Below are 6559 nucleotides of genomic sequence, written 5' to 3' on the forward strand. Positions count from 1 at the left end.
TTGGAATTTAATTAATTCCCTACACATATAAAAAATATTTTACAAAGACATTCTAATTGTTTTACAATCGACTCGAGTTGTTTAATTGGAATTCTTGTAATTTAATACCTTTATCGTAGTATACTTTTTTTTTTTATAAGTATATTTAAATTACATGCTAATTTTATCGTGAAAAACGTCAGCTTTAACATTTTTTTAAAAAATACTCATTAAGTTCTTTCATTATCATTAAGGAAGAACACTAGTGTGAAATTTTGAAAAATCAATTCATTTTTTTCTTGCATATTTCGATAGTCTATACCTTCAAAAATAACATACCACAATTTCTAGTGCATATCTCGAATAATTTTTTTGAGTTACAGCCATCTAAAGAGCAGCCGCTTATCGTTTCTCGAAAATACACTTTTCAAAATTGCTGCATCTTTAACCCGAAGACAAACTATCCGATCAATTTGATTTGAATTGCAGTTACTTTTATCTATGTTTTTGCGTACCATGAACCTCCAGTTTTTCGATCGAATCAAAAATGTAATTCTGGTAGTCCTTAAGTCATCAAATTCTTGCGCAAAATCTGAAATTTTTTTCAAAAACTCGGCCATTTTGTTAAATTTCAATTTTTTTCTTAGCCAGAGAGTCATGGTACGGAAAATACCTTCTAGTTTAATAAACTTTTTGTTTTTTTTTTTTTTTATTTCATGCACTGTGAAAGTCGCTATCACTGCAGCAGTGGGAGGACTTTTTTTTTTAGCGTTGGGAGATTGTGAATAACTCGCTGAATTTTGATTTTTTTGGTTCAAAAATTTGATCTTGTATTGTTTACATATCCACAAATATATCCTTATAATATTAAAACATGCCATGCAGTGATTTTCTTTGAAAAATTCCAAAAAATCATTGTTTTTTAAGGCGGTCACACTAGTGCTCCCCCTTAAAAAAATTCATTTTTTAAAATTTTGTTTTAATAATTTGAATATAGTCATGTGAGTACTCTTTTTAAAAAAAGAAATTGAATAATCAACATAATTGATCTAATATAAATGACAAAAAAAAATTTGCCTTAATTTCGGTATTTTGCCCTGGTTTCTACAATTATCAGATTAAAAGTTAACATTAAATACTAATCAAAATACAGACAAATCATATTCAAAGAGATAATAATATATCAACAGTATATATTTACAGTATTTATGTGTATATATGTGTAGGCGGTTAGCTTTGATTCGCTTTAGCATTTCTGGGGCCGACTGTCTCGCAGTGGCTTCTACAACGAGACTAATTAAACAGCCACGCCAAAACATATAGACTGGGCTATGTTCCGGACTTTAGTTTAATTTTCGAATACTATATAGTGAGTCTGGTTTATGTGAATTGCTAACTGCAGCTATCGCATTTATACGCAGTAGTAATAGAAATACCTATAAGTAGTCCATTGCATTCGTTATTTCCATAAGCTTTTACCTCTCAAAATTTGTCTGCAGTCTTAGTGTAATCCTCTTTGAATTTACCAGAATTTCAATAGATCCACGCAAATTAATGCCAGATTTTCTAAATATATATATATATATATATTTGATTAGGGACATACCCATCAAAACGGATTATTTATTTTATTACTCAATAAATGATGTATATATATTCTTTTGTTGTCTGTTATTTAGTTAATACAGTCAATAAATCAATAAACTGCGGAATTATTTGAGTTGTTTGCAAACATGAGAAATGACTAAATAAATGAATTTCATTAAATTAATAGTATAAATTTTATGAATTATTTTTTTTATTTTGTTTCCCGAGTGGTTGATTTTGTGATTGAATGTGGGTAAACAGGGATTGTAATTTAGGAAGTGGGTATAGTAAGGAAGTAACTGGTATTGTGAAGGATGTAGGGGGTGTAGAGTGTGGGAGTAGAGAAGAGATGGAAGTAATTCCTGGGATATAATAATTCTTGTTGTGTGATTCAAGCAGAAACGACCAATCTGTTGAATCTCAAGTAACTCACGTAGGATGAGCTGCATGACGCCTTTGAGCATTACCTTCCAGGCATACCTGAAGACGATGCCTTCAATAAGAAGTAAAGACAGATATAGCGAATAGCAGATCAAGAACTACAGGGAACGACGTCTGAGTTTGAGAGAACTCGAGACTGAGATTGGAGACGCTGCTTAGAGAGATTCTGCTGGATCGACAGTATTAAAACTATTCGCTGACCTAGATACTCCAACGAAAAAATAATGATCCAATGCATCCATTAGTTTACTTTATATTTAAACATAATAATAATAATAATTTTTGATGGTGAATCTACATAACGATCAGACTTTTTCATATTTATGATTAAAGGAATGATGGTTTAATCTATCTGTTCAATTGAAAAAATGTTTTTTAGAATCTATCCTACGTATGAGTGATTACATGTGGATTAATAATGCTAAATCGCATTATTTTATATGCATTAGGGTGTTTCAAAATAAACAACAAAATTTTTTTTTTTTTATGGTGTCTAAAAATTAAAAGTATAACTAAAAATAAAAATTTTGATACCAATCCGGACTCTTAATAGTGATATTAAGGGTTGCCTCAATCCATTTTTCTATTTTCCATTTAAATAACACGGGAAAAAAATTTTTTTTTTTTTTTTAAATTTCCAGGTTACAAACCAAACGACAGATTTTTTTGCCCAGCATATAATTTCGTAGGAAATTGAACGCTCTACAAAAAAAGTCTCTTATCATTTTTTGATAAATCCCACTGTTCGAAAGTTATTTAAGTTTCAAGTCAAATTCATAGTAAATTTTGAGATTTTTTTACTTTTCCGATGAAACTATCAGTCTTATCGATAAATGTTATTGGAATTTCTTGTAGATAATTTTATTCCTCACAAATTATAATAAATAAAGTTTTTCGAAATTCTGCATTGCTCACAAGTTATTTGCATTTCAATGTCAAGCTCTTAAAAAAATAGATTTCTGATTGATTTTAAGAGCTTGACATTGAAATGCAAATAACTTGTGAGCGATGCAGAATTTCGAAAAACTTTATTTGTTATAATTTGTAAGGAATAAAATTATCTACAAAAAATTCCAATGACATTTATCGATAAGACTGATAGTTTCGTCGGAAAAGTAAAAAAATCTCAAAATTTACTATAAATTTGACTTGAAACTTAAATAACTTTCGAACAGTGGGATTTATCAAAAAATGATAAGAGACTTTTTTTGTAGAGCGTTCAATTTCCTCCGAAATTATATACTGGGCATAAAAATCTGTCGTTTGGTTTGTAAGCTAGAAAATTCTAAAAAAAAAAAAATTTTTTTTCCCGTGTTATTTAAATGGAAAATAGAAAAATGGATTGAGGCAACCTTTAATATCACTATTAAGAGTCCGGATTGGTACCAAAATTTTTATTTTTAGTTAAACTTTTAATTTTTAGACACCATCATAAAAAAAAAAATTTGTTGTTTCTTTTGAAACACCCTAATATGCATGCTGTAATAGCGTGCATTAATTGAATAGATTAATGCTCAAAAATGTTAATATTATTACAAAGCTTCATAAATTTGATAGAATTTTTTCAAATTATGAAAGCAAGTTTGGAATAATTGCTTTAACATCGTCATATGAAGAATTCACCGTAAATTTCATTAACATCATATTTAAACGGTCTAAAGTAAAATATACTAGCATCAACTTTACTGATGAGCCCAGCAAGTATATTCGGGGCGAAACCGTATTTATAATATTAATATCTTTGATAATTAGATTCTATTCAATTAATGTATGATATTACAGTGCGCATATAAAATATTGCGATTTAGCATCATTAATACTATCTTAAAATGAACCAGTGAAATTCCACTGATTCAACCTGTGAGCTTTTAGTCACTGGTTGAACCAGTTAACTAAAAATATGTAAGCGCGCGGTTACAGCATCATTCTGTACATGAGTATATTTAATTGTTTTATTGTGTCAATAAGTAAGTAATATTTATTTATTATCTTTATATAATATTTCAACTAACTTTTATACAGCAATGATAATTATATGATACATTTTTTACAGAATATAAAAATAAATAACTTTGGATCCCGGCGATGTCTTCTCAATTTTACATAAATTATTTTATGTACTTAATTTAAATTATCCTGTCAGTTTAGATAATTTTTATAATTTTATTGATCACCACATTTATAAAATACCTACAGGCCGTAGTGCTGTCTCTTTTTTAAACATAAAATTAAACAATACAAAAGATCTGTTGAAAATGAAATCAAATTAAATTTTTATAATTCCTAATAAATATTATTTATTTTATTACTAAATAATTTATAATTAAATATAATTGTTAATAAGACTCTAGAGTTCACTTTGTTTTTAAATAAATGTTTATTATAAAATAAAATTAACGTAACCTAATTTCTTTATATTTATATAGTACACCGGCGTATCACTGATTCAATCAGTGAGCTAAGCGATCATCTTAGTCCACTGATTGAATCAGCGAACGCTCGATTCATTTGTTCAACCAGTGAAATTTCACTGGTCCATTTTAAGAGAGTACACATGTAATCACTCATACGTAGAATAGATTCTAAAAATACAATTTGTCATTTAAAGAGATCAGTAAAGCCGTCATTTCTTTAATCACAATAATAATAATAATAATAATAATACCAGTTTGTTGTGTTAAAATAATTTTCTGCCCTCCGGCCGGAAAGAGGCAACTTTCGGGCCGCTGCCCTGAACGAAGTTGCGACTTTCCGGCTTCGTCGAGCAGAAAAATAGTATACGCACCTTGGCCAGTAAAAAGAGACTTTTCTTATTTTACTGGCCTAGGTATGTAATATACTATTTATTTTTTATTATCGATTTATAGAAAAAATAGTAAATAACTTTTGTGTTTGACATTTCACGAGTTACTGGTCGATCGCGATCCTTACCAACGAATGCCCATTTGTTTTATTCTTCACCAGTTTAATCCTCTCTATTTTTACCTCTCATTACATATATTACATTATTTGACTTCCCCCCTTTATTAAAAATAATCGAGTAAATAATCATTCATTTACCTGACTTTTTTTTATTTATGAAAAATTTTTAGTAATAAACTAAAAATATTAAAAAAATTTCAATTATTATCAATATAATAATTAAATTTATATTCTCAAATTGTTTTCACATGACGTCTGTACCATTGATTTGTCTGAGACATTATCGGCACAAACTTTTTATCTTTAAACACATGTTTATGCCTACAACAATAAAAATTTTTTTCAATATCACATCTCTATTGAAATAAAACAATCATAAAATAAAAATATATTAATTAATAAATTTTCCCATATCCGATAGTGATAATATATAAACCTCTTCTATCTGAAAGTTGATTATAATCCAGTAAAAGACAGGAAATAAAGCCGGATACTGGTGATAGACATATAACTTTTTTAAAAAATCACCCAGTGCATAAAGAATATAAAATAAATATTTAATAGAAATCAATAGACATACATCCTGGGAAAATATGTAAGTAATAAAAATACCGCTAAAATTTATAAATCCTCAGTTGTTATATTTGTCACTGACAATCGACAAAATATCATATTTTTATTTCATCTTAATCTATTATTATTGTTATTTTTTTTTCACAGAATAATAAAATTATTTATACTTTCGCTGATAGGTTTTCATTAAAGTAAAAGTAAAGAAATTAAATAGTGCGCTCTTTAACCACCATAAATAATTATATTGCTATGTTTTATATCTGTTCTAATTATCATTAACTACTACTTAAATAAATTAATTTAGACATCTAATAAGCAAATAAAAGTTATTAGATGAATTTATCTTTTTAAATTAAAAAAAAAAAAAAAAAATTTATTCAACTCTTGGTAAAAGTTCTGAACAAAATGCATTAGAAAAAATTTACAAACAATACCAGGATAAATAAACCATTTAGATTAAGCTATTAAATGTCATTTCATTTTACATAAACATATTTTCATCATATTATAGAAAACTATAAACGATTTGAATGCATTTGTAAAGTCATTTCATTAAAATAATAACCAGTCATGCAACAGTAATACACGCACTTGTGTCACAATATATCATTACAGTATCAAATATTACTTTTTTTTCTACCCTATCAACTTGCATAATTGTTACGTTTAGTCAAAGGAATTTTGCGGTAAATTAGTAACATCAATTAAATTTATCATTTATATTTTTTTTTATAAGTATAATTGAACTTTGTATACGGTATATTTACCCAGAATTTATTGCTCCACCAAATGAAATTACTACTAATAATTTTTTTCATGCTCTTTTAGTGGGCAATAGAATAAATGTACATGAGAAATTAAAATGGAGCACTTATTAAATTAATAATTAATAATGAATTAAAATACCTGCTATTGCCATATTTAAACCTCATGTCTGATTATTTTATGCAAAATATAATTCTTCATAAGATCTAATAATTATTTTAAAGAAAACAAATTATTTTATTTTTAAAAATTTGAAAATAAGTAGTAAAAAATGATTAATTAGTTAACTAGT

Source organism: Microplitis demolitor, chromosome 4 (assembly GCF_026212275.2).
Source record: "Microplitis demolitor isolate Queensland-Clemson2020A chromosome 4, iyMicDemo2.1a, whole genome shotgun sequence".
NCBI classification, from domain to species: domain Eukaryota; kingdom Metazoa; phylum Arthropoda; class Insecta; order Hymenoptera; family Braconidae; genus Microplitis; species Microplitis demolitor.